General features: G+C 49.7%; 1 protein-coding gene across 1 annotated transcript in view; it reads right to left on the bottom strand.

The window, feature by feature from the left end:
- AGBL4 (AGBL carboxypeptidase 4) overlaps window positions 1-27,330 on the bottom strand; it is a 669,979-nt gene that overhangs the window by 104,624 nt on the left and 538,025 nt on the right. The window lies entirely within an intron of this gene.

Here is a 27,330-nt window from a genome sequence, read left to right as displayed (position 1 = left end):
GAACTAGCTTCACTACCTGAAGTTCAGACGTTTGTTAAGGGAGTGCTGCATATTCAGCCCCTTTTGTGCCTCCAGTGGCACCTTGGGATCTCAACGTGGTGTTGAGTTTCTTAAAATCACATTGGTTTGAGCCACTTAAAACCGTGGATCTAAAATATCTCACGTGGAAAGTGGTCATGTTATTGGCATTGGCTTCAGCCAGGCGTGTGTCAGAATTGGCGGCTTTGTCATGTAAAAGCCCTTATCTGATTTTCCATATGGATAGGGCAGAATTGAGGACTCGTCCCCAGTTTCTCCCTAAGGTGGTATCAGCTTTTCACTTGAACCAACCTATTGTGGTGCCTGCGGCTACTAGGGACTTGGAGGATTCCAAGTTGCTGGACGTAGTCAGGGCCTTGAAAATTTATGTTTCCAGGACGGCTAGAGTCAGGAAAACTGACTCGCTATTTATCCTGTATGCACCCAACAAGCTGGCTGCTCCTCCTTCTAAGCAGACTATTGCTCGCTGGATTTGTAGCACAATTCAGGTGGCGCATTCTGCGGCTGGACTGCCGCATCCTAAATCAGTAAAAGCCCATTCCACAAGGAAGGTGGGCTCATCTTGGGCGGCTGCCCGAGGGGTCTCGGCTTTACAACTTTGCCGAGCTGCTACTTGGTCAGGGGCAAACACGTTTGCAAAATTCTACAAATTTGATACCCTGGCTGAGGAGGACCTTGAGTTCTCTCATTCGGTGCTGCAGAGTCATCCGCACTCTCCCGCCCGTTTGGGAGCTTTGGTATAATCCCCATGGTCCTTTCGGAGTTCCCAGCATCCACTAGGACGTCAGAGAAAATAAGATTTTACTCACCGGTAAATCTATTTCTCGTAGTCCGTAGTGGATGCTGGGCGCCCGTCCCAAGTGCGGATTGTCTGCAATACTTGTACATAGTTATTGTTAACTAAAGGGTTATTGTTGAGCCATCTGTTGAGAGGCTCAGTTGTTTTCATACTGTTAAACTGGGTATGGTATCACGAGTTATACGGTGTGATTGGTGTGGCTGGTAAGAGTCTTACCCGGGATTCAAAATCCTTCCTTATTATGTCAGCTCGTCCGGGCACAGTGTCCTAACTGAGGCTTGGAGGAGGGTCATAGTGGGAGGAGCCAGTGCACACCAGGTGACCTAAAAGCTTTCTTTAGTTGTGCCCAGTCTCCTGCGGAGCCGCTATTCCCCATGGTCCTTTCGGAGTTCCCAGCATCCACTACGGACTACGAGAAATAGATTTACCGGTGAGTAAAATCTTATTTTTCTCTGACGTCCTAGTGGATGCTGGGAACTCCGTAAGGACCATGGGGATTATACCAAAGCTCCCAAACGGGCGAGAGAGTGCGGATGACTCTGCAGCACCGAATGAGCAAAGGCAAGGTCCTCCTCAGCCAGGGTATCAAACTTGTAGAACTTAGCAAATGTGTTTGAACCCGACCAAGTAGCAGCTCGGCAAAGCTGTAAAGCCGAGACCCCTCGGGCAGCCGCCCAAGAAGAGCCCACCTTCCTTGTGGAATGGGCTTTCACTGATTTAGGATGCGGCAATCCTGCCGCAGAATGAGCTTGCTGAATCGTGTTACAGATCCAGCACGCAATAGTTTGCTTTGAAGCAGGAGCACCCAGCTTGTTGGGTGCATGCAGGATAAACAGCGAGTCAGTTTTCCTGACTCCAGCCGTCCTGGCTACATAGATTTTCAAAGCCCTGACTACATCTAGTAACTTGGAGTCCTCCAAGTCCCGAGTAGCCGCAGGCACCACAATAGGTTGGTTCAAATGAAACGCTGATACCACCTTAGGGAGAAATTGGGGACGAGTCCTCAATTCTGCCCTGTCCATATGGAAGATCAGATAAGGGCTTTTACAAGACAAAGCCGCCAATTCTGACACACGCCTAGCCGAAGCTAAGGCCAATAGCATGACCACTTTCCACGTGAGATATTTTAGCTCCACGGTCTTAAGTGTCTCAAACCAGTGGGATTTCAGGAAACCCAACACAACGTTAAGATCCCAAGGTGCCACTGGAGGCACAAAAGGGGGCTGAATATGCAGCACTCCCTTAACAAACGTCTGAACTTCAGGCAGTGAAGCCAGTTCTTTTTGAAAGAAAATAGATAGGGCCGAAATCTGGACCTTTATGGATCCTAATTTTAGGCCCATAGTCACTCCTGACTGTAGGAAGTGCAGGAATCGACCCAGCTGGAATTCCTCTGTAGGGGCCTTCCTGGCCTCACACCAAGCAACATATTTTCGCCATATACGGTGATAATGTTGTGCTGTCACGTCTTTCCTAGCCTTTATCAGCGTAGGAATCACTTCATCTGGAATGCCCTTATCCGTTAGGATCCGGCGTTCAACCGTCATGCCGTCAAACGCAGCCGCGGTAAGTCTTGGAACAGACAGGGCCCCTGCTGTAACAGGTCCTGTCTGAGAGGCAGAGGCCATGGTTCCTCTGAGATCATTTCTTGTAGTTCTGGGTACCAAATTCTTCTTGGCCAATCCGGAACGATGAGTATAGTTCTTACTCCTCTCTTTCTTACTATCCTCAGTACCTTGGGTATGAGAGGAAGAGGAGGGAACACATAAACCGACTGGTACACCCACGGTGTCACTAGTGCATCCACAGCTATCGCCTGAGGGTCCCTTGACCTGGCGCAATATTTTTTTAGCTTTTTGTTGAGGTGGGACGCCATCATGTCCACCTGTGGCCGTTACCAACAGTTTACAATCTGCGTGAAGACTTCTGGATGAAGTCCCCACTCTTCTGGGTGTAGGTCGTGCCTGCTGAGGAAGTCTGCTTCCCAGTTGTCCACTCCCAGAATGAACACTGCTGACAGTGCTAGCACATGATTTTCCGCCCATCGGAGAATCCTTGTGGCTTCTGCCATCGCCAACCTGCTTCTTGTGCCGCCCTGTCGGTTTACATGGGCGACCGCCGTGATGTTGTCTGATTGAATCAGCACTGGTTGGTTCTGAAGCAGGGGCTCTGCTTGACTCAGGGCGTTGTAAATGGCCCTTAGTTCCAGTATATTTATGTGTAGTGAAGTCTCCTGACTTGACCACAGTCCCTGGAAGTTCCTTTACTGAGTGACTGCCCCCCATCCTCGGAGGCTTGCGTCCGTGGTCACCAGGACCCAGTCCTGTATGCCGAATCTGCGGCCCTCGAGAAGATGAGCACTCTGCAGCCACCACAGCAGAGACACCCTGGTCCTTGGAGACAGGGTTATCAGCCGATGCATCTGAAGATGCAATCCGGACCATTTGTCTAACAGATCCCACTGAAAGATCCTTGCATGGAACCTGCCGAAGGGAATTGCTTCGTAAGAAGCCACCATCTTTCCCAGGACTCGCGTGCAGTGATGCACCGACACCTGTTTTGGTTTCAGGAGGTCCCTGACCAGAGATGACAATTCCTGGGCCTTCTCCACCGGGAGAAACACCTTCTTCTGTTCTGTGTCCAGAATCATGCCCAGGAAGAGCAGACGCGTCGCAGGAATCAGCTGCGACTTTGGGATATTCAGAATCCAGCCGTGCTGTAGCAACACTTCCCGAGAAAGTGCTACGCTGACTAACAACTGCTCTCTGGACCTCACCTTTATAAGGAGATCGTCCAAGTACGGGATAATTATAACTCCCTTCTTCCGAAGGAGTATCATCATTTCGGCCATTACCTTGGTAAATACTCTCGGTGCTGTGGACAGACCAAACGGCAACGTCTGGAATTGGTAATGACAATCCTGTACCACAAACCTGAGGTACTCCTGGTGAGGTGGGTAAACGGGGACATGCAAGTAAGCATCCTTGATGTCCAGCGACACCATAAAATCCCCCTCTTCCAGGCTTGCAATAACCGCCCTGAGCGATTCCATTTTGAACTTGAACTTCCTTATATAAGTGTTTAAGGATTTTAAATTCAGAATGGGTATCACCGAACCATCTGGTTTCGGTACCACAAACATTGTGGAATAGTAACCCCGTCCCTGTTGAAGGAGGGGAACCTTGATTATCACCTGCTGGAGGTACAGCTTGTGAATTGCCGCCAGTACTACCTCCCTTTCCCTGGGAGCAGCTGGCAAGGCTGATTTGAGGTAACGGCGAGGGGGAGTCGCCTCGAACTCCAGCTTGTATCCCTGAGATACAATTTGTACAGCCCAGAGATCCACTTGTGAGCGAACCCACTGGTTGCTGAAGTTTCGGAGACGCGCCCCCACCGCACCCGGCTCCGCCTGTGGAGCCCCAGCGTCATGCGGTGGACTTAGAGGAAGCGGGGGAGGATTTTTGTTCCTGGGAACTGGCTGCCTGGTGCAGCTTCTTTCCTCTACCCCTGCCTCTGGGCAGAAAGGATGCGCCTCTGATCCGCTTGCCTTTCTGAGGCCGAAAGGACTGTACATGATAATACGGTGCTTTCTTAGGCTGTGAGGGAACCTGAGGTAAAAAAGTTGACTTCCCGGCTGTTGCCGTGGATACGAGGTCCGAGAGACCGTCCCCAAACAATTCCTCACCCTTATAAGGCAAAACCTCCATGTGTCTTTTAGAATCAGCATCACCTGTCCACTGCCGAGTCCATAATACTCTCCTGGCAGAAATGGACATTGCATTAATTCTAGATGCCAGCAGGCAAATGTCCCTCTGTGCATCCCGCATATATAAGACGACGTCTTTTATATGTTCTATGGTTAGCAAAATAGTATCCCTGTCGAGGGAATCAATGTTGTCTGACAGGGTATCAGACCATGCGGCTGCAGCACTATACATCCATGCTGAAGCAATAGCAGGTCTCAGTATAGTACCTGAGTGTGAGTGTGACCCCCCCCCCCCCCCCCCCCCAGCGCCCTGCACCCTACAGTGACCGGAGTGTGTGGTGTGCAGTGGGAGCAATGGCGCACAGCTGCAGTGCTGTGCGCTGCCTTAATGAAGACCGGAGTCTTCTGCCGCCGATTTCATCTCTTTTCTTCTGGCTCTGCAAGGGGGACGGCGGCGCGGCTCCGGGAACGGACGATCGAGGTCAGGCCCTGTGTTCGAACCCTCTGGAGCTAATGGTGTCCAGTAGCCTAAGAAGCATAAGCTAGCTGCACGCAGGTAGGTTTGCTTCTCTCCCCTCAGTCCCTCGTAGCAGTGAGTCTGTTGCCAGCAGATCTCACTGAAAACAAAAAACCTAACAAATACTTTCTTTCTAGCAAGCTCAGGAGAGCTCACTATGAGCAGCCAGCTCTGGCCGGGCACAGATTCTAACTGAGGTCTGGAGGAGGGGCATAGAGGGAGGAGCCAGTGCACACCAGATAGTACCTAATCTTTCTTTTAGAGTGCCTAGTCTCCTGCGGAGCCCGTCTATTCCCCATGGTCCTTACGGAGTTCCCAGCATCCACTAGGACGTCAGAGAAACTAGACAAAGAATGGGGCATTACATGGTGGTGAATGGGCACACACAGAGATGACATAATATGGGTGTGTTTGGAAGTGCCGGGGGTGTGATGCTGAAATTGGTTGTATACAGAGACGCTATATCGCTCACATAGAACGCCATACACAGACAGAAACTGCACCTGTCACTGAACAGTGCTAAATGGCATACAGTAGTTATAGTTGCTGCAAGTGGGGGGCTTTGAAGTGACAACGGCGTAAAATCACAGACGCGACTGCGGCAATAGACAAAGGGGCTAATTCAGACCTGTTCGCTACTGTGCGTGTTCGCACAGCAGCGATCAGGTCTGAAGTGCGCATGCGCCGGCCGACTGTTGTCTTAGCCCTGCGATCGCCCTGCCTGATTGACAGGCAGAGGCGGATGCTGGGTGGGAGGGGGCGGGCCGGCGGCGTTTGGCCGCCGTTTACGGGGGTGCGGTACGGGCAACGCAGGTGTGCCCGGACCATTGGGGGGGCGGGCCGCGTGACATTACGTGCAGCCGCTGTGACCCAGGCAGCGACAAGTAGCTCCCTGCCAGTGCGCAGGAGCTGCACTGGCTGGGTGCTACTCCTATAGTATAAAAGCATAACTGCTGTGCAATGCTTTTGTACTTGTACGATGGGGTAGGGCCTGACATGCGGGGCGGACTAGCCCTGTGGCCTGACATGCGGGGTGGACTAGCCCTGGGCGTCCCTCCGCGTGTCCGGGAAGCAGATCGTAGATGTGCTAAATTTAATTACATTTAATACATTTTTAAACCCAAGTCAGGGTCAGAGAGAGTAAATGTTAAAGGCGTAGTGTTGTTTAGTGCAGTGTGTTACTGTTGCTAGGGATATTAGCCAATCAGCTGTAAAGGGGTGTTGTTCCGAGAGAGCTTTGTGAGCTACAGTATAGTCAGGGGTGTCAGAACGTTTTTTTGCTTGGGGGGGGGGGCAAGATAAAGGGGGTAATTCCAAGTTGATCGCTCGCTAGCTACTTTTAGCAGCCATGCAAACGCATAGTCGCCGCCCACGGGGGAGTGTATTTTCGCTTTGCAAGTGTGCGAACGGGTGTGCAGCCGAGCGGGACGAAAAAGTTTTTTGCCGTTTCTGGACTTACTCAGCCCTTGTGATCACTTCAGTCTTTTTGGTCCCGGAATTGACGTCAGACACCCGCCTTGCAAACGCTAGGACATGCCTACGTTTTTCCAAACACTCCCAGAAAACGGTCAGTTGCCACCCACAAACGCCCTCTTCCTGTCAATCTCCTTGTGATCGGCTGTGCAAATGGATTCTTCGTTAAATCCATCGCCCAGCAACGATCCACTTTGTACTCGTACAACACGCCTGCGCATTGCGGTGCATGCGCAGCAATAACCTGTTCGCTGCGTTGCGAAAAACGTCAGCAAGCAATCAACTCGGAATGACCCCCATAATCTCTGTTTGGCGCCCCTAGCTTCTGGCCACCATAGATGGGTCGCTTGCACCTGTACGCAACTCTATGGAGCAGCTGGGAGTGAGTGGCCCCTTGTACACATTACACCTGGTAGAGCCACTTATACACATTATGCCAGGTAGAGCCCATTACACAAATTATGCTAGGTAGAACCCATTATACACATTATGCCTGGTAGAGCCGCTTGTACACATTACGCCTGGTAGAGCCGCTTGTACACATTACGCCTGGTAGAGCCCATTACACATGTTACACATTACGCTAGGTAGAGCCCATTATACAAATTACGCTAGGTAGAGCCCATTATACATATTACGCCAGATATAGCCCATTATACACACTACGCCTTGTAGAGCCCATTATTCACAATACACCTCGTACAGCCCATTACACACATTATGCCAGGAAGAGCCGCTTGTACACAGTACACCTGGTAGAGCCACTTGTACACATTACGCCAGGTAGAGCCCAATATACATATTACGCCAGATATAGCCATTATACATATTACTCCTGGTAGAGCACATTACACATTATGCCAGATAAAGACCATTATACATATTACGACTGGTAGAGCCCATTACACGTTACACATTATGCCTGGTAGAGCCCATTATACACATTACGCCTTGTAGAGCCTATCACACATGTTACACATTATGCCAGATATAGCCCATTATACGCATCTGCTAGATAGAGCACCTCCTCCTCCTTATTGCTCCTCTCCCTACTCCTTCCCCACAGCCAGCAGCTATGCTGCTGCTTACCTCTGCTGTCACGAGCAACACGTCTCCGCAGAGCGTAGACAAATATATTTTCTCTGACGTCCTAGTGGATGCTGGGAACTCCGTAAGGACCATGGGGAACAGCGGCTCCGCAGGAGACTGGGCACAAAAAGTAAAAGCTTTAGACTAGCTGGTGTGCACTGGCTCCTCCCCCTATGACCCTCCTCCAAGCCTCAGTTAGATTTTTGTGCCCGAACGAGAAGGGTGCAAGCTAGGTGGCTCTCCTGAGCTGCTTAGAAGTAAAAGTTTAAATAGGTTTTTTATTTTCAGTGAGTCCTGCTGGCAACAGGCTCACTGCATCGTGGGACTAAGGGGAGAAAAAGCGAACTCACCTGACTGCAGAGTGGATTGGGCTTCTTGGCTACTGGACATTAGCTCCAGAGGGACGATCACAGGTTCAGCCTGGATGGGTCCCGGAGCCGCGCCGCCGGCCCCCTTACAGAGCCAGAAGAGCGAAGAGGTCCGGAGAAAGCGGCGGCAGAAGACGTTCCTGTCTTCAAATAAGGTAGCGCACAGCACTGCAGCTGTGCGCCATTGCTCTCAGCACACTTCACACTCCGGTCACTGAGGGTGCAGGGCGCTGGGGGGGAGCGCCCTGAGACGCAATAAAAACGATATAAAAACCTTATATGGCTAAAAAAAATGCATCACATATAGCTCCTGGGCTATATGGATGCATTTATCCCCTGCCAGTTTCCTGAAAAAAGCGGGAGAAAAGGCCGCCGTGAAGGGGGCGGAGCCTTTCTCCTCAGCACACAAGCGCCATTTTCTTTCACAGCTCCGCTGGAAGGACGGCTCCCTGACTCTCCCCTGCAGTCCTGCACTACAGAAACAGGGTAAAACAGAGAGGGGGGCACTATTGGCAGCTAATATATAAATACAGCAGCTATAACAGGGAGTAACACTTATATAAGGTTATCCCTGTATATATATATATATAGCGCTCTGGTGTGTGCTGGCAAACTCTTCCTCTGTCTCCCCAAAGGGCTAGTGGGGTCCTGTCCTCTATCAGAGCATTCCCTGTGTGTGTGCTGGGTGTCGGTACGATTGTGTCGACATGTATGAGGAGGAAAATGATGTGGAAGCAGAGCAGTTGCCTGTGTTAGTGATGTCACCCCCTAGGGAGTCGACACCTGACTGGATGGTAGTAATTAAAGAATTACGTGACAATGTCAGCACTTTGCAGACACGGATACTGAATCCAGTGTCGACGGTGACGAGACAAACGTAATGTCCAGTAGGGCCACACGTTACATGATCACGGCAATGAAGGAGGCATTGAACATTTCTGACACTACAAGTACCACAAAAAAGGGTATTATGTGGGGTGTGAAAAAACTACCAGTGGTTTTTCCTGAGTCAGATGAATTAAATGAGGTGTGTGATAAAGCATGGGTTTCCCCCGGGTTTCCCCCGATAAATTATTGGCACTATACCCTTTCCCGCCAGAGGTCAGGGCACGTTGGGAAACACCCCCTAGGGTAGATAAGGCGCTCACACGCTTATCAAAACAAGTGGCGTTACCGTCTCCTGATACGGCCGCTCTCAAGGAACCAGCTGATAGAAGGCTGGAAAATATCTTAAAAGGTATATACACACATACCGGTGTTATACTGCGACCAGCGATCGCCTCAGCCTGGATGTGCAGCGCTGGAGTGACTTGGTCGGATTCCCTGACTGAAAATATTGATACCCTGGATAGGGACAGTATATTATTAACTATAGAGCATTTAAAGGATGCATTACTATATATGCGAGATGCACAGAGGGATATTTGCACCCTGGCATCTAGAGTAAGTGCGATGTCCATTTCTGCCAGAAGAACGTTATGGACGCGACAGTGGTCAGGTGATGCGGATTCCAAACGACATATGGAAGTATTGCCGTATAAAGGGGAGGAGTTATTTGGGGTCGGTCTATCGGACCTGGTGGCCACAGCAACGGCTGGAAAATCCACCTTTTTACCCCAGGTCACCTCTCAGCAGAAAAAGACACCGTCTTTTCAAACCCAGTCCTTTCATCCCTATAAGGGCAAGAGGGAAAAAGGCCGCTCGTTCCTGCCCCGGGGCAGAGGAAGGGGAAAAAGACTGCACCATGCAGCCTCTTCCCAGGAGCAGAAGCCCTCCCCCGCTTCTGCCAAGTCCTCAGCATGACGCTGGGGCTCTGCAAGCAGACTCGGGCACGGTGGGGGGCCGTCTCAAGAATTTCAGCGCGCAGTGGGCTCACTCGCAAGTGGACCCCTGGATCCTGCATGTAGTATCACAGGGGTACAAATTGGAATTCGAGACGTCTCCCCCTCACCGGTTCCTGAAGTCTGCTCTACCAACGTCTCCCTCCGACAGGGAGGTAGTATTGGAAGCTATTCACAAGCTGTATTCCCAGCAGGTGATAATCAAGGTACCCCTCCTACAACAGGGAAAGGGGTATTATTCCACGCTGTTTGTGGTACCGAAGCCGGACGGCTCGGTGAGATCAATTTTAAATCTAAAATCTTTGAACACTTACATAAAAAGGTTCAAATTCAAGATGGAGTCACTCAGAGCAGTGATAGCGAACCTGGAAGAAGGGGACTATATGGTATCTCTAGACATCAAGGATGCTTATCTCCATGTCCCAATCTACCCTTCTCACCAAGGGTACCTCAGGTTTGTGATACAAAACTGTCATTATCAGTTTCAGACGCTGCCGTTTGGATTGTCCACGGCACCACGGGTCTTTACCAAGGTAATGGCCGAAATGATGATTCTTCTTCGAAGAAAAGGCGTATTAATTATCCCTTACTTGGACGATCTCCTGATAAGGGCAAGGTCCAGGGAACAGTTAGAGGTCGGAGTAGCACTATCTCAGGTAGTGCTACGTCAGCACGGGTGGATTCTAAATATCCCAAAATCACAGCTGATTCCAACAACACGTCTACTGTTCCTAGGGATGATTCTGGACACAGTCCAGAAAAAGGTGTTTCTCCCGGAGGAGAAGGCCAGGGAGTTATCCGAGCTAGTCAGGAACCTCCTAAAACCAGGACAAGTGTCAGTGCATCAGTGCACGAGAGTCCTGGGAAAAATGGTGGCTTCTTACGAAGCGATTCCATTCGGAAGATTCCATGCAAGAACTTTTCAGTGGGATCTGCTGGACAAATGGTCCGGATCGCATCTTCAGATGCATCAGCGGATAACCCTATCTCCAAGGACAAGGGTATCTCTCCTGTGGTGGTTACAGAAGGCTCATCTTCTAGAGGGCCGCAGATTCGGCATTCAGGATTGGATGCTGGTAACCACGGATGCCAGCCTGAGAGGCTGGGGAGCAGTCACACAGGGAAGAAATTTCCAGGGCTTGTGGTCAAGCATGGAAACGTCTCTTCACATAAATATCCTAGAGCTAAGGGCCATTTACAATGCCCTAAGTCAAGCAAGGCCTCTGCTTCAGGGTCAACCGAGACACGACCTCCACCCGGGGGAGTGGGGACTTCATCCAGAAGTCTTCCAAGTGATTGTAAACCGTTGGGAAAAACCAAAGGTGGACATGATGGCGTCCCGTCTCAACAAGAAACTGGACAGATATTGCGCCAGGTCAAGGGACCCTCAGGCAATAGCGGTGGACGCTCTGGTAACTCCGTGGGTGTTCCAGTCGGTATATGTGTTCCCTCCTCTTCCTCTCATACCAAAAGTACTGAGAATTATAAGAAGGAGAGGAGTAAGAACGATACTCGTGGCTCCGGATTGGCCAAGAAGAACTTGGTACCCGGAGCTGCAAGAGATGCTCACGGAGGACCCGTGGCCTCTACCTCTAAGGAAGGACCTGCTCCAGCAGGGACCTTGTCTGTTCCAAGACTTACCGCGGCTGCGTTTGACGGCATGGCGGTTGAACGCCGGATTCTGAAGGAAAAAGGCATTCCAGATGAAGTCATCCCTACCCTGATCAAGGCCAGGAAGGATGTAACTGCAAAACATTATCATCGCATTTGGCGAAAATATGTTGCGTGGTGTGAGGCCAAGAAGGCCCCTACGGAGGAATTTCAACTGGGTCGTTTCCTACATTTCCTGCAAGCAGGATTGTCTATGGGCCTAAAATTAGGATCCATTAAGGTTCAAATTTCGGCCCTGTCGATCTTCTTCCAGAAAGAACTGGCTTCAGTGCCTGAAGTTCAGACGTTTGTCAAAGGGGTACTGCATATACAGCCTCCTTTTGTGCCTCCAGTGGCACCTTGGGATCTCAATGTAGTTTTAGGGTTCCTAAAATCACATTGGTTTGAACCACTTGCCACAGTGGATTTGAAATATCTCACATGGAAAGTGGTAATGCTGTTGGCCCTGGCTTCAGCCAGGCGCGTATCAGAATTGGCGGCTTTATCCTATAAAAGCCCTTACCTGATATTTCATTCGGATAGGGCGGAATTGAGGACTCGTCCTCAATTTCTCCCTAAGGTGGTTTCAGCGTTTCACATGAATCAACCTATTGTGGTACCTGTAGCTACTAGGGACTTGGAGGACTCCAAGTTGCTGGACGTAGTCAGGGCCCTGAAAATATATGTTTCCAGGACGGCTGGAGTCAGAAAATCTGACTCGCTGTTTATACTGTATGCACCCAACAAGCTGGGTGCTCCTGCTTCTAAGCAGACGATTGCTCGTTGGATTTGTAGTACAATTCAACTTGCACATTCTGTGGCAGGCCTGCCACAGCCAAAATCTGTAAAAGCCCATTCCACAAGGAAGGTGGGCTCATCTTGGGCGGCTGCCCGAGGGGTCTCGGCTTTACAACTTTGCCGAGCAGCTACTTGGTCAGGGGCAAACACGTTTGCTAAATTCTACAAATTTGATACCCTGGCTGAGGAGGACCTGGAGTTCTCTCATTCGGTGCTGCAGAGTCATCCGCACTCTCCCGCCCGTTTGGGAGCTTTGGTATAATCCCCATGGTCCTTACGGAGTTCCCAGCATCCACTAGGACGTCAGAGAAAATAAGAATTTACTTACCGATAATTCTATTTCTCATAGTCCGTAGTGGATGCTGGGCGCCCATCCCAAGTGCGGATTGTCTGCAATACTTGTATATAGTTATTGTTACAAACAAATCGGGTTGTTTATTGTTGGAAGCCATCTTTTCAGAGGCTCCTACGGTTATCATACTGTTAACTGGGTTCAGATCACGAGTTGTACGGTGTGATTGGTGTGGCTGGTATGAGTCTTACCCGGGATTCAAGATCCTTCCTTATTATGTACGCTCGTCTGGGCACAGTATCTTAACTGAGGCTTGGAGGAGGGTCATAGGGGGAGGAGCCAGTGCACACCAGCTAGTCTAAAGCTTTTACTTTTTGTGCCCAGTCTCCTGCGGAGCCGCTGTTCCCCATGGTCCTTACGGAGTTCCCAGCATCCACTACGGACTATGAGAAATAGAATTATCGGTAAGTAAATTCTTATTATGCCACTCCTTAGTGGAATATATAGGGACGTGGTTTCATGTGGAAGGGGCATGGTCACAGAATAGTACCAATTCACATTACACCTCACAGTAGCGTCATTTACTCACATTACACCGCCCAGTAGCGTCCATCACATTACACCGCCCAGTAGCGTCCGTCACATTTCACCGCACAGTAGCGTCCGTCACATTACACCGCACAGTAGCGTCCGTCACATTACACCGCACAGTAGCATCCATCACATTACACCGCACAGTAGCGTCCGTCACATTACACTGCACAGTAGCGTCCGTCACATTACACCGCACAGAAGCATCCGTCACATTACACTGCACAGTAGCATCCGCTAGCTTACATGTTACACTACAGTAGAGCTTCTTTTACACATAATGCCATGGTATAGCCTCTAATACAAATTATACGTTGCCTACCCCTAGAACTGCCACTGATTGGATAAACTATTGATAAGAACGCTGGGGGTGGAGACAGAGGGGCAAAGAGAGAGAGAGAGAAGACAGAGAGGGGGTGGGGGGAGAGTGTGAAGGGAGGGTGATAGAGAGGGGAGAGACCTTCTCTGACAAGGTCCCAGCTACCTGCCCCGTGTCCCTCCTGCAGCTCTTTGCCTTTGTGTCCCAAAGCAGATCAAATCCCTATGTTCCCTTCCCCCATACCCCTCTAACCTTCATCTAGTGTGAGCCACAGGAGTGGAGGGACGGGCAGAGGAGGACCGTCACCATGAAGCCGCTGAGATTCGTCGGGCGGCCAGGCGGCAGGGCTGGGTGGAGAAGGATCATCACCATGGAGTTACTGGGATCCGGCAGGCAGCCGGGAGGGCTGGGCGGAGGAGGATTATCACCATGGAGCAGCTGGGATCCGGCAGGCGGGCTCATGTGAAGGGCCGGGCGGAGGAGGACCGTGGAGCCACTGGGATCTGGTGGCCAGACGTGCGCTGTACAGTGAGTGAAGGTGACTTACTCACTGTCAGCAGCGGTGCCCTCCACTGACCGGCACTCTACTCGGCTGCATAGTCCGTGTATGCGTCGGGCCGGTGTTGGGCGGAGCAGCCGGGGAAGGCAGCTTCAGCGCTGCCTGCTGTGTAAAGTAATAGTAGCAGTTAATACAGCGCTGAAGCTGCTGGTGGCGGCTGCACAGGCGTGCAGTTGTGGGCCCGGGTGGATGGCGCCTCTCTCATGTTTTGGGGGGAGCGAGCTGCCCCCTTGCCCCCCCCCATTCCGACGCCCCTGAGTATAGTGGCTTGTTGTGTTACCTCTTTTCTACAGAAATTGCCCTCCTTCCCTTCGTCCCTATTGTATCTGCCTGTCAGCTTTTTGTCAGAAAAGAACGGTAGTCCAGTGGCCATCTTGCTACAATCTGGGGGTGCGCTCCCCCTCAATACACTGGGCAAGCTAACTGGGGTTAGCAGCACTGCTAGTCCGAGTAGACTTACTGTGTATTGCTATGGGTGTCAGATACCTGCCATCTGAGTCTGCGAAAGGGATAGATGGCCCTTGCCATCGTTGCATAAGTTAAGTGCTCTACAAATAGTCAGCCGGTCTTTCTTCCACCACCATACTCAGATTACTGATTTTTAAAGCTGACCAATTTTTTAAAATGCCATATTGTTTTCTGTGTATTTATTTTATTGTATACCTTTATATTATAAAGGTTTATCTGGTGGTACATTAAGGTATCTGACATCGAATGTTCCACTTTAGTGAATACTATGCACCAAACATATACACTTCACTACGTGCCATGCAGCATGAGATGCCTGGCATGAGCCCGTGCAAACTCTGCTAACGTCAGCCGTCTGTTTTTTGCTAGAAATCTTAGTCCCAACTCAATAGACGCATGAGGAGACTGTGCTGATTAATTTGATATATGGCCCTTATATATTGTGTGTGACTGAGTCTATACCGAGCAGAACAGAACTTATATTGGAAAAAGCTGTGGCTGCTACATTGTAGCACTTTGTGTACAGATTCAGAGACTCAGTCGCACACAGATACTGTGACAGGAATCACAAAGACAGAGTATAATCCAAAACGCTTTATTTCCACCTCAGGCAGGGTACAGCTTGACATGCATGTTTTGCAGGTCAGGCTTACAGGCGTTCTTAAAACAGCAATATAACATTTCAAGTTCTAGTAAGCACAAACTGCATATTGCAAATGGCTCCTAAAGTAACCCCAGACTCCCCCAAGCTATCGTCTGGCCACTTGTTAGTATCAGGAGCAATGACCTACTGAACAAAACACATTTTTAAAGACAGCAGACAAGGTGAAGTGATTAGCCCAGCTGTGGCTTACCACAGACTTGGCTAAATCCCGGACTGGATTCCATAAGACCTGTTAGTGAGGTTCCAATCCTGCAAAAGCCTGCCGTTCCACATTAACCTCATATGCAATCATGCTGTCCCTGCCACAATACATATACAAGCGCCTTATGTCAAATTAATCAGCACAGTCTCCTCGTGGAAGCAAAAAAGCTTCCTGACGCTAGAAGATCCTCACATGACCTGGCATGCCATGAGGGGCTTTTTGGTGGGACTGCAACCAAGATGAATGAGGACACATCTGTAGAAATATATATTCCACATGAACAAAGTTGAAATCTAAATTTCTCTTACGTCCTAGAGGATGCTGGGGTCCACATTAGTACCATGGGGTATAGACGGGTCCACTAGGAGCCACTGGCACTTTAAGAGTTTGAGAGTGTGGGCTGGCTCCTCCCTCTATGCCCCTCCTACCAGACTCAGTTTAGAAAATGTGCCCAGAGGAGCCGGTCACAGCTAGAGCTTCTTTAGTTTTATTTTTTTCTAAGCTATATTTAGGCACAGGGAGGCTGCTGGCAACAGCCTCCCTGCTTCGTAGGACTAAGGGGGGGAGTAGTGTCCGCCCTGAGGGGTCTGAGCCACTATCTCCGCTGACAGGACACTGAGCTCCTGAGGGTGATGATCGTTAGCTGCCCCAGACGACTACTCCCGCAGCATGCCGCCACCCCCTTACAGAGCCAGAAGATTCCGGTGGCGAGTGAGTCACCGCCCCCCCCTAGCAAGTGGGGAGCCGATGTGAAGATGGCGGCAACAGGGAAGGAGCGCAGTATTGCTGCGCTCCGGAGGCTCAGTGGTACATGGTGCGGCGCTGTGAGGGGTGCCCTGAGCCAGCACCTATACCCCACACTGGTCGCAAGCCTATCAGGGACCTCGGTTACACTGCCAGCAACAATCCTCAGGCCAGTATAAAAAACTGAAGAGCGGGAAGCAGCGCCATGTTAAGGGGGCGGAGCTTCTCAGAGCGGACCCAGCAGCGTTCAGCGCCATTTTCCTGCCTGCAGATCCTCTACAGAGACGCTGACAGGGAGAGCTGTCCCTCCAAGCAACTCCAGCTATCCTGTGCGGTACCAGGGGGTTGAAGAAGGCGGGGAGGCTGTGTAAATACTGTGTATTTAGGTACACAGTAAGCGCCAGATAGTGGTATTGTATCTACCTAGGAAAGCGCTGTGTGTGGGTTGGCTCCAATCTCTGTGTTTCTCTGTGGCATTCTTGGGGATAAACTGTGTCTGACATTTCCCTGTGTGTGTGGGGGTGTTTGTTGTCTCACATAGCCATGTCTAGGGACTCTGTCTTATGCTGCAGAGGACATTTTCTCTCAGGAGGAATCCATTCCATGTGCACAGGAATGTAATGTCTTATCTCAGATCCCTATTAATGAGCCCGAGTGGTTAACCTCTATTAAAGGTATGATCTCCCAGATCTCTACTAGGGTAGCTCATACTGAGACTGAAACTCAGGTTTTAAAGAAATTTATGGCAGTTTGGTCAGGTTCTGTCCCTATTCCTTCAAAATCCCCTAGCATATACCCACAGAAACGTGCACTTGCCCAGATTATGCAAGATGACACGGATACCGATTGACAGGGCAGACGGTGATGTGCTGAGGGGGGCGGCATCCCTTTCAAAGGGGGTACAGCTAATGATTGAGGCCATTAGAGATGTGTTGAATATTACTGGCACAACCAGAGCCGGCCATAGGCAAACTAGGCAATTGCCTAGGGCATTTGATATGCCTAGGGGCATCAGCAGCGTCTGCTGATTAAAATGATATGCGGCATGCCTATATTCTGTGTGTAGCATTTCATATGCAGATACAGCCACAGTCTCACACAGTATATAGGCATGCTGCATATCATTTTAATCAGCAGAAGCTGCTTGTGCATCCTAGCCACATAGCAATGCAAATAATATGCATTTTCATAAAAAAAGGTGCCCGACATTAGCATTGAGGCAAGATTTATGAGGACACATCTGTATCCAAGCAGAGGCAGAGGTCACAGTGTTAGTGGCAGTGTGAGTGCTGTGTGCATGTGAGTGAGTTGGTTGTGCAGTAGTGTTTGGAATATGTGTAAGGAGCATTATGTGTGTATGTAAAAATGCATTAATAATGTGCAACATATGTCTCGGGAGCACTATATGTGTCATTATGTGTATAAGGGCATTAATAATGTGCGGCATATGTGTAACAGGGTACTACTGTATGTGTGTCATTATGTGTATAGGGACACTAATAATGTGCAGCAAATGTGTAGGGGGCACTATGTGTGTCATTATGTGTATAAGGGCATTAATAATGTGTGGCATTATGTGTATAAGGTGCTCTACTATGTGGCGTTGCGTATAGAAAGGGCACTACTGTGTCGTCTAATGTGAATAAAGAGCAATAGGGTGTGGTGTAATGTGAATAAGGAGCAATTCAGTGTGATGTGATGTGAATAAGGGGCTCTACTGCGAGGAGTAACGTTTAAGGTAAAGTGATACTACTGTGGGATGTAATATGAATTATGAACACTATCACATGATCAAATGTGAATAAAGTTGCAGTATTGTGTGGCGTAATCGGAATTGGGGTTACTATTGTGTGGCCATGCCTCTTGCCAGCAAAAACACACCCCTTTTTGGGCCAAATGTGCAAACTGTTCCTATTTAAAATATATGGGGTACATACACCAAAATAAGGACTGCTATGGGTGAGGGGTGATGGTGCTGGGAAAGAGGTGCAAGGTCAGAGGCGGAAAAATTTTGCCTAGGGCATCATATTGGTTAGGGCCGGCTCTGGGCACAACACCTGAGCAGGTTGAGGAGGCTTACTTCACAGACAATAAGACAGCCTCGCTAACCTTCCCTACGTCTAAAGAATGAAATGCTTTTTTTCAAAAATCCTGGGAAAACCCAGAGAAAAAATTCCAGATCCCAAAAAGGGTTCTGGTCGCTTTTCCCTTCCCCGCGGAAGATAGGGAAAAGTGGGAAAACCTACCCATAGTTGACGTATCTGTTTCCAGACTGTCGAAAAAGGTGGTTTTGCTTGTCCCTGGATCTACCGCGTTAAAAGAACCGGCAGATCGTAAAATTGACACCTAAAATCCATATACACTGTTTCAAGGGTGGCGTTGAGGCCTACTATTGCCTGCGCATGGATCTCTAAAGCTATAGTAAAGTGGTCAGGCACATTACTAGAGGATTTGGATTCACTGGATAGAAGTGACATTGAATTGTTTTTACGTAACATACAGGATTCTGCGGGATTCATGGTAGAATCCATGAAGGACCTGGGTACACTGACTGCAAGGATATCTTCCATGTCTGTCTCAGCTCGCAGGGGACTCTGGTACGCCAATGGTCTGCAGTCGCGGAATCCAGGAGAAGTGTGGAGAACCTACCCTACACAGGTCAGGCTCTATTTGGGGAAGCATTGGATGCGTGGATTTCCACGGCAACCGCAAGTAAGTCACCTTTTCTTCCCTCAGCTGTGCCTTCTACGAAGAAACCTTTTTCTTCATCGGCATCGCAGTCCTTTCGGACCGCTAAGACAAAAAAGTCCAAGCCTCCTACCACCTTCTTTAGAGGTGGGCGGGCAAAATCCAAAAAGCCTGCACCCACAGGCTCCCAGGACCAGTTGCCTGCTTCTGGTACCTCAAAATCCTCAGCATGACGGTGGACCACGCAGTCTGGAGGATGGGCTGGTGGGGGTGAGACTGAGACGTTTCAGCCACGTCTGGGTGTCGTCCGGCCTGGATCCCTGGGTACAGGATATTGTGTCCCAGGGGTACAGGCTGGAGTTTCAAGAAACCCCACCTCACCGATTCTTCAAATCAGGCTTGCCAGCTTTACTGACAGACAGAACTGTCCAACTGGAAGCTATCCAGAAATTGGAAAGGTCAGAGGTCATTGTCCCAGTTCCACCTCATATGCACAACATGGGTTACTATTCAAACCTTTTTCGTGGTACCGAAACCGGATGGTTCGGTCAGACCAATTTTGAACTTGAAATCGTTGAACCCTTATCTAAGGGAGTTCAAATTCATAATGGAGTCTCTGAGAGCGGTGATCTCAGGTCTGGAGGAGGGGGAGTTTCTGGTATTCTTAGATATCAAGAATGCGTATCTCCACATTCCGATTTTGCCTCCACACCAGGCTTATCTCAGATTTGCACTGTTAGACAGTCACTATCAGTTTCAGGCACTGCCATTCGGATTCGGTCTCTCCACGGCATCGAGGGTGTTCACCAAGGTGATGGCAGAGATGATGGTTCTCCTCCGCAGACAGGGAGTGAACATAATTCCATACCTGGACGATCTGCTGATAAATGCATCGTCCAGGGAGAGGTTGTTGCAGTCCATTGCTGTCACGAGTCATCTGCTCAGGGTCCATGATTGGATCCTGAACCTTCCAAAGTCACATTTGGAGCCGACAAGGAGATTGTCTTTCCTGGGGATGATCCTCGACACGGAAGTGCAGAGGGTGTTTCTACCGGTGGAGAAAGCGTTGGTTATACAATCAATGATCCGGGATGTCCTGAAGCCAGCCCGGGTATCAATTCATCAGTGCATTCGTCTTCTGGGGAAGATGGTTGCCTCTTACGAGGCTCTGCAGTTCGGAAGGTTTCATGCTCGATCCTTCCAGTTGGATCTCTTAGACAAGTGGTCGGGTTCTCATCTACATTTGCACATGAGGATACGTCTGTCGCCAAATGCAAGGATTTCACTCCTCTGGTGGCTACAAATGCCTCACCTTCTGGAGGGCTGCAGGTTTGGGATTCAGGACTGGATCCTTCTAACCACGGATGCAAGTCTCCGGGGCTGAGGTGCAGTCACTCAAGGGGAAACCTTCCAAGGAAGTTGGTCAAGCTTGGAATCCGGTCTTCCAATAAACATTCTGGAACTAAGAGCCACGTACAACGGTCTTCTGCAAGCGGCACATCTTCTGAAAGATCATGCCATTCAGGTTCAGTCGGACAATGTGACGACAGTGGCCTACATAAACCGACAAGGCGGAACGAAGAGCAGAGCTGCAATGTCAGAGATAACAAAAATCATCCTCTGGGCGGAAAAGCACGCGGTGGCACTGTCAGCAATCTTCATTCCGGGAGTGGACAACTGGGAAGCGGACTTCCTTAGCAGGCACGATCTCTATCCAGGAGAGTGGGGCCACCATCCAGAGGTGTTCACGGAGGTGACAAATCTTTGGGGGGTTCCTCAAATAGACATGATGGCCTCCCGCCTCAACAAAAAACTTTGCAGGTATTGCTCCAGGTCAAGAGACCCGCAGGCAGTAGCGGTAGACGCCCTGGTAACTCCGTGGGTGTTCCAGTCGGTGTACGTGTTTTCTACACTTCCTCTAATTCCAAGAATTCTAAAGCTCATAAGGAGAAGAAGAGTTCATGCAATCCTCATTGCTTCGGACTGACCAAGATGGACTTGGTATGCGGATCTTCTGGATCTACTGCTGGATGAGCCGAGGCCCCTTCCTCTTCGGGAGGACCTGCTGCAGCAGGGGCCAATCGCTTATCAAGACTTACCGCGGCTACGTTTGACGGCATGGAGGCTGAACGCCAGATCTTAGCTCGGAAGGGCATTCCGAACAAAGTTATTCCTACCCTGATATAGGCTAGGAAAGGAGTAATGTCTAAACATTACCATCGCATTTGGAAAAAGTATATATCTTGGTGTGAGTCCAAGAAGTTTCCTACGGTGGAGTTTCAACTAAGACATTTTCTCCTCTTCTTGCTGCGGGGTATACTGGGCTCCACAAGGATTAACATCGGGGTGTAGAGTAGGATCTTGATCCGAGGCACCAACAGGTTCAAAGCTTTGAGTGTTCCCAAGATGCATAGCGCCGTCTCCTCTATAAACCCGCCTCCGTGCACAGGAGCTCAGTTTTGTAGTTGGTGCCTTGCAGTAAGCAGGCAGTCAACAGGGGGGCTGCTCCTGCAGCCCTAAAGAAAAGCTATTTCAAGAAGAAAGAAATGTAAAGACTGCAAGGGCTGCAGCTGTGTCTGGATGTCAGTCAGACATCCCCTGCTGCAGCTCCATCACTTCCCCAGCGGCGCTGTATACTCCCGCGCCCTGGTTGCCGGGTGATTACAGCTGAGGCTCCGGTGTTCTTCTAGTCAGTCACACACTCGCCGCTGTCCTCCCGGATCGTGTGGCCGCATACAGGGGGAGGTAAGGGGTCTCTTTGGCCCGCTGTAATTGCGATCCGGAGCGGCCGGTGGGAGGCGGGCCGCGCGCTGGCGTGGACACTGTAAGGGGCAGGGGCTCCACTAGCCACCAGGGCACTGGGCACAGGTCGGTTTTCTTCATGAAACAGTTTGTTTGACAGCCCGCAGCGCCTGGTGGGGATGCCAGCACGGGGGATAAGGCCTGACCTGTAGCCCCCAGCCCCAGGGCGCCATTTAGGCAAATGTTCCCGCCCTGGAGCTACATATCTCTCCCTCACTCCCTGTCAGCCGCCATTACACGGAGCTGCGCTGTTCCTGGGACTGCTTGGGCAAATCCTCTGTAAAGCCGCCTGCACGTCAGCGCTGTGTATTTTACAGGACACTTAAGTATTCTACCTGTCAATGGACAGTGTTAGTTAAGAAAGAGTGCATACGGTCAGGGTTGTGTGGTACAAACATCCTGTGATATACATCCAGTGTTTGCTGTGTTTTGCTATATCTACTGTTTATATATATATAGCTATACTGAGTATTACTTTGTATTGCTAGTCCAGTGCAGTCTAATTGTATGTTATAATTTCTGCAGTGTACATTGTGACTTTCTGTGTGTGTGCATGTAGCTGCTGAGTGGCTGCCATTTTGTGTACTTAGCTCAGCCTGCTACCCCTATATTCTGTAACCTGAGGGGGCTAAGTGCGACTACTGTATATAGGTGTTTCACAAGATATGCTTACTGTGTATTTTTCTCTGTGATTTCTGGTCACCATATATCTCTTGGGTTTCCGGTTTGTGCTGATAACACTACACTGGGAGTTCTTGCTAGATATAGTGCTGCTAATATTGTACTAGGTTGCCTGATATTGAGCTTCTCATTATGTCAGCTGCAAGGGGCAACGGAACTGGGGCTGATCCCACATTGAGTGGTGATGCGGCTGCAGTCTCATTTGAGGAAAACATGGCGGCAGAGAGTTCAGGTTCTGGGGGTTCTTTGCCCCCCCCAGTGGGTTTGCAGCAATGGGGGTCCACAATGACCCGCCCTGTGCTACCTTCTCCATGTTATTAAATACGCTGGTAACTAAACTTACACCCCCTGTGGGACCGCCTGTGTCAGTACAGCAATTTATGGTCCCTGCAGTCAATCCGCCATGGGCAGATCAGATCTCATCACAGTTACAGCACTTGAACCAATCACTGACTAAAAAGAAGTCTAACTCTCGCCCGCCTAAGGCTAAGGTGTCTTCTAAACGGGCCGCTACTTCCTCACAATCCACCACCGTTCCAGACACTTCCTCTGATGAGGATGGCTCATACACTGACCCCACAGACACTGACTCTGATGCTTCAGATGGGGAGGGAAGGTCACAGGTGGATGTCCCTGATTTGATTGAGGCTATCAGGCTGATTCTTCAAATTTCTGATGAACCGGAACCTGAGCCTGTGTCTAAAAACCTGGACAGATTTAAACGTAAGAAAGTGGTTAAACAAGTTTTGCCTCATTCTCAACACCTGGCTCACATACATGAGGAATCCTGGGAAAATCCAGGAACAAAGTTCACGCCGCATAAGAAAATGTTGGCTCGCTACCCTCTCCTCCGCCTGTAGATTCTCGTGTGGCATGGATGGTAGTTTCCTCAGCTCTGCCAGTGACTACCGTCACCTCTCTGAAGGAACCGACGGATAGACGTGTGGAGGGTTGTTTAAAGGCGATTTACACCCTGACAGGTACTGTGCATAGGCCAACCATTGCAGCGACATGGGCTGCTGATGCTGTTGAAGCATGGGCTCAGGAGCTGAAGGCGGAGCTACCTTCCAACGCTTCTGATCATGCTAGTCAATGTCTCTCATATATTACCACGGCTTCTCATTATCTTAAGGAGGCGGCTTCCGATGCCGGGGTGCTGACGGCTAAGGCTGCGACTACGTCCATCCGACGTATCCTTTGGTTGAGATCCTGCTCCGTGGATCTGGATTCTAAGAAAACCCTGTAGGTACTTCCTTTCAAGGGAGACATTCTTTTCGGAGAAAACCTCAATAAGATCGTGGCTGACTTAGCTTCTGCTAAAACGGCATGCCTACCGAGTACGGCGCCGAAGGCTAAAAGTACCTCCTTTCGTCCTCCAGGAAAGGCAAAAGGTCAGGCGTACCCGAAACAAGCTTGTACTTCCAAACCTGCTAAGCCCAGACCGTAGCGGGCATGGGCTGCCTGTCAGCCTGCTTCCAAAACAGACAAGCCTGCCTCATGACGGGGTGGGTCTCCCTCTGGGGGATCCCAGGGTGGGGGGTCGACTTCTAGGATTTACCCAGGAATGGTTGAAGACCACTTCCGATGCCTGGGTACGGGAAGTCGTCACTCGAGGTTACGACGTATCCTTCAAGAATCGTCCCCCTCATCGATTTTGCCTGACAAATGTCCCTTTGGATCTGGTGAAGGCAAATACTCTTCATTCGGTGGTACAGTCCCTCCTGGACACAGGAGTGGTAGTACAGGTTCCTCTGGCTCAGAGAGGCAAGGGGTACTATTCACCGCTGTTTCTACTCCCGAAACCAAACGGGTCCTCGCGGCCCATTCTCAATCTCAAGTCTTTGAACAAGTATGTGAGGGTCTCAAGTTTCGGATAGGAAACTCTACGCTCTATTGTTCTGGCCTTGGAGCCTGGGGACTATATGGTCTCCCTGGACATACAGGATGCCTACCTGCATATTCCTATTGCAATGTCACATCAGCAGTACCTGAGCTTTGCGGTGGGCAACCTTCATTACCAGTTTCGGGCGTTACCTTTTGGTTTGGCCACAGCTCCGTGGGTATTCACCAAAGTCATGGCGGTAATGGCGGCTGTGCTACGCCGTCAGGGTATCAGGATCCTCCTGTATCTAGACAACTTGCTGATCCTGGCAAACTCCCCAGAAATTCTCCTACGTCATTTGGATGTGACAATCCAGTTTCTGAAAACTCACGGGTGGCTCATCAACTGGAAGAAATCTTCCCTGGTCCCTGCTCAGACCATGGTACACCTGGGGGCATTGTTGGACACTCACAACCAGCGGTTGTTCTTGTCTCAGGAGAAGAGCCTGAAACTTCAGGACAAGATTCGATGCTTCCTATGTCGTGCGCAAGTGTCGATACATTCGGCAATGCAAGTGCTAGGTCTCATGGTGTCGACCTTTGACATGGTGGAGTACACTCAATTCCATTACCGCCCTCTACAGAAGTTGATTCTGGCCAAGTGGGACGGCCTGCCTCACCGGATCAGGTCTCATATGATCTCCTTGTCTCTGGAGGTCCGTCTGTCACTGATCTGGTGGCTTCAGGACCACCGATTGAGCGGGGGTCGTCCCTTCTGGATCTCCAACTGCCTCCTTCTGACGAAGGATGCCAGTCTGAGGGGTTGGGGCGCGGTGTTGGAGCAACACTCCCTTCAGGGTCGGTGGACCAAGGAGGAGTCTCTCCTCCCGATAAACTTTCTGGAACTGCGTGCGGTGTTCAATGCACTGAACCTGGCCCAGCATTTGATACAGAACAGACCTGTTCAAGTACAATCAGACAATGCCACCACGGTGGCATACATAAATCATCAGGGCGGCACTAGAAGCCGCATGGCAATGAGTGAAGTATCAAGGATTTTTCAATGGGCGGAACGCCGTCTGCAGCCATATCGGCAGTGTTCATTCCGGGGGGTCCTCAACTGGGAAGCAGACTTTCTCAGTCGTCAGGACATACACGCCAGAGAGTGGAGCCTCCATCCAGAAGTATTTCAACTCTTCGTGGACAAGTGAGGCCTTCCAGATGGGAACTTGATGGCGTCTCGACACAATCACAAGGTTACGGTCTTCGGAGCAAGGACAAGGGATCCTCAAGCGGCGTTCGTAGACACACTGGCAATCCCGTGGAGCTTTCAGCTACTATATGTGTTCCCTCCGGTGTCACTCCTGCCCAGAGTACTAAGGAAGTTCAACAAGAAGGAGGAACACCGCTTCTGATCGCTCCAGTGGCTCAGACGGCACTGGCTCTCAGATCTACAGGGTCTCTCGATAGAGCGTCCCCTTCTACTTCCACAACGACCAGACCTCCTCGTTTAGGGCCCTTGTGTATACCAGGATTTGGCCCAACTGGCTTTGACGGCGTGGCTCTTGAAGCTTCCGTCTTGAGGGCCAAGGGTTTTCTTGAAGTGGTCATTCATACTATGTTGAAGGCCCGTAAGCCAGCTTCTGCTCGGATTTACCATAGGGTCTGGAATTCTTACTTTGCTTGGTGTGCATCTAACAATCATGATGCTTACAAGTTTAGTATGGCCAAACTTTTGGCCTTCCTACAATAGGGCCTGGACTTAGGCCTTCGTCTGGCATCCCTCAAGGTTCACATTTCTGGCTTGTCAGTATGGTTTCAGAGAAAGATTGCTACACTGCCTGATGTTCTTACTTTCACTTAGAGGGTGTTACGGATTCAACCTCCTTATGTACCAGTAAAAAAATATTGGAAAATAGGTGTTGCGCTGATTCACCGGTGGAGAAACTGCTATTAATACAATTCCTTTTCAGAAATATTTTAGTAGTAAAGCTGCTGCTGCTGCCCACATTAAGGGATGTTTTGCAACCCCCGTGATTATGATAGAAACAAAAAACAGACAGAGTGGGAGCGCTGCTAGGATTACTACAAATTTAGACTTACTTTAATCATATAATTGATACTCATTTAGCGGTATAGATAATCAATAAACTTTTAATTGATGACATAAAAAACAAAAATAAGAAAAAAGAAAGAAGAAAAAAGAAAAAGAGGAAAAAATAAAATAAAGATAAAGAAAAAAATAATAAATACCAATAAATAAAACAATTAATAACACCAATATTAAAACTGATACTGAGATGGAATACCAGAGAAAAATATATACCAATGATAATTTAATCTAATTGGCTTGAAACATTTGTAAAACCTGTGCAAGCTAAATTAATATCGCACAATGTCCTCGCTTGGTAGTAAGATCCCTTGGAATAGTTCAGATGGTTAATAGTTGCTGGCCAGAAGGAAACATAGTTTCATTTTTCATGAAGATTTTAAAGATTGATATAATGTCATCCACATATGCCACAATGTGACAGTACGGATCCAGCTGAATGAAATAGCCTTTGAAAAGGATTCCTTAATACACAGTCTCTTATGTTAGAGTTACCTGGGTCCCACGGCACTGGTGCTGTACCTCTGTGATCCTCCTACTGGACCTGCCAGCGTGTTACAACAATGGAGGAGGGTGATTTTTCCGGTGTGATCCGTGGTCCCGTTCTCTTCGCTGACGTCAGAACTGTGTACAGGTAATTCGGGTATTGTGCTCAGCGGCACTCCGGGGCTCCTTGGTTACGCGTTTCTCCGCCTTTAGACTCGGCGGCTTCCTCAGACCTCCTCCTTATGTACCACCAGTGGCCCCTTGGGATTTGTCAGTGGTTCTGGAGGCCTTGCAGGAGTATCCTTTTGAACCTCTTGCGTCTGCAGACCTTAAGTGGCTTTCCCTTAAGGTTTGGTTTTTGCTGGCTATTGCCTCTGCTAGAAGGGTCTCGGACTTAGGTGCCTTATCCTGTAAGTCCCACTATCCGATTTTTCACCGTGACCGGGCTGTTCTTAGAACACGTCCTGGTTATTTGCCTAAGGTAGTGTCTTCCTTCCAACTTAACCAGGAGATTGTGGTTCCGGCCTTTAGTTCTCTTGAGTTGTCCTCCAAAGAGCGGTCTTTGGATGTAGTACGGGCTCTTCGTATCTACGTGAAGAGAACTGCCTCCATTATGAAGTCTG

The sequence above is a fragment of the Pseudophryne corroboree genome, chromosome 9 (assembly GCF_028390025.1).
Source record: "Pseudophryne corroboree isolate aPseCor3 chromosome 9, aPseCor3.hap2, whole genome shotgun sequence".
In the NCBI taxonomy this organism is placed as follows: domain Eukaryota; kingdom Metazoa; phylum Chordata; class Amphibia; order Anura; family Myobatrachidae; genus Pseudophryne; species Pseudophryne corroboree.
This window is presented reverse-complemented; position numbering and strand designations above follow the sequence as displayed.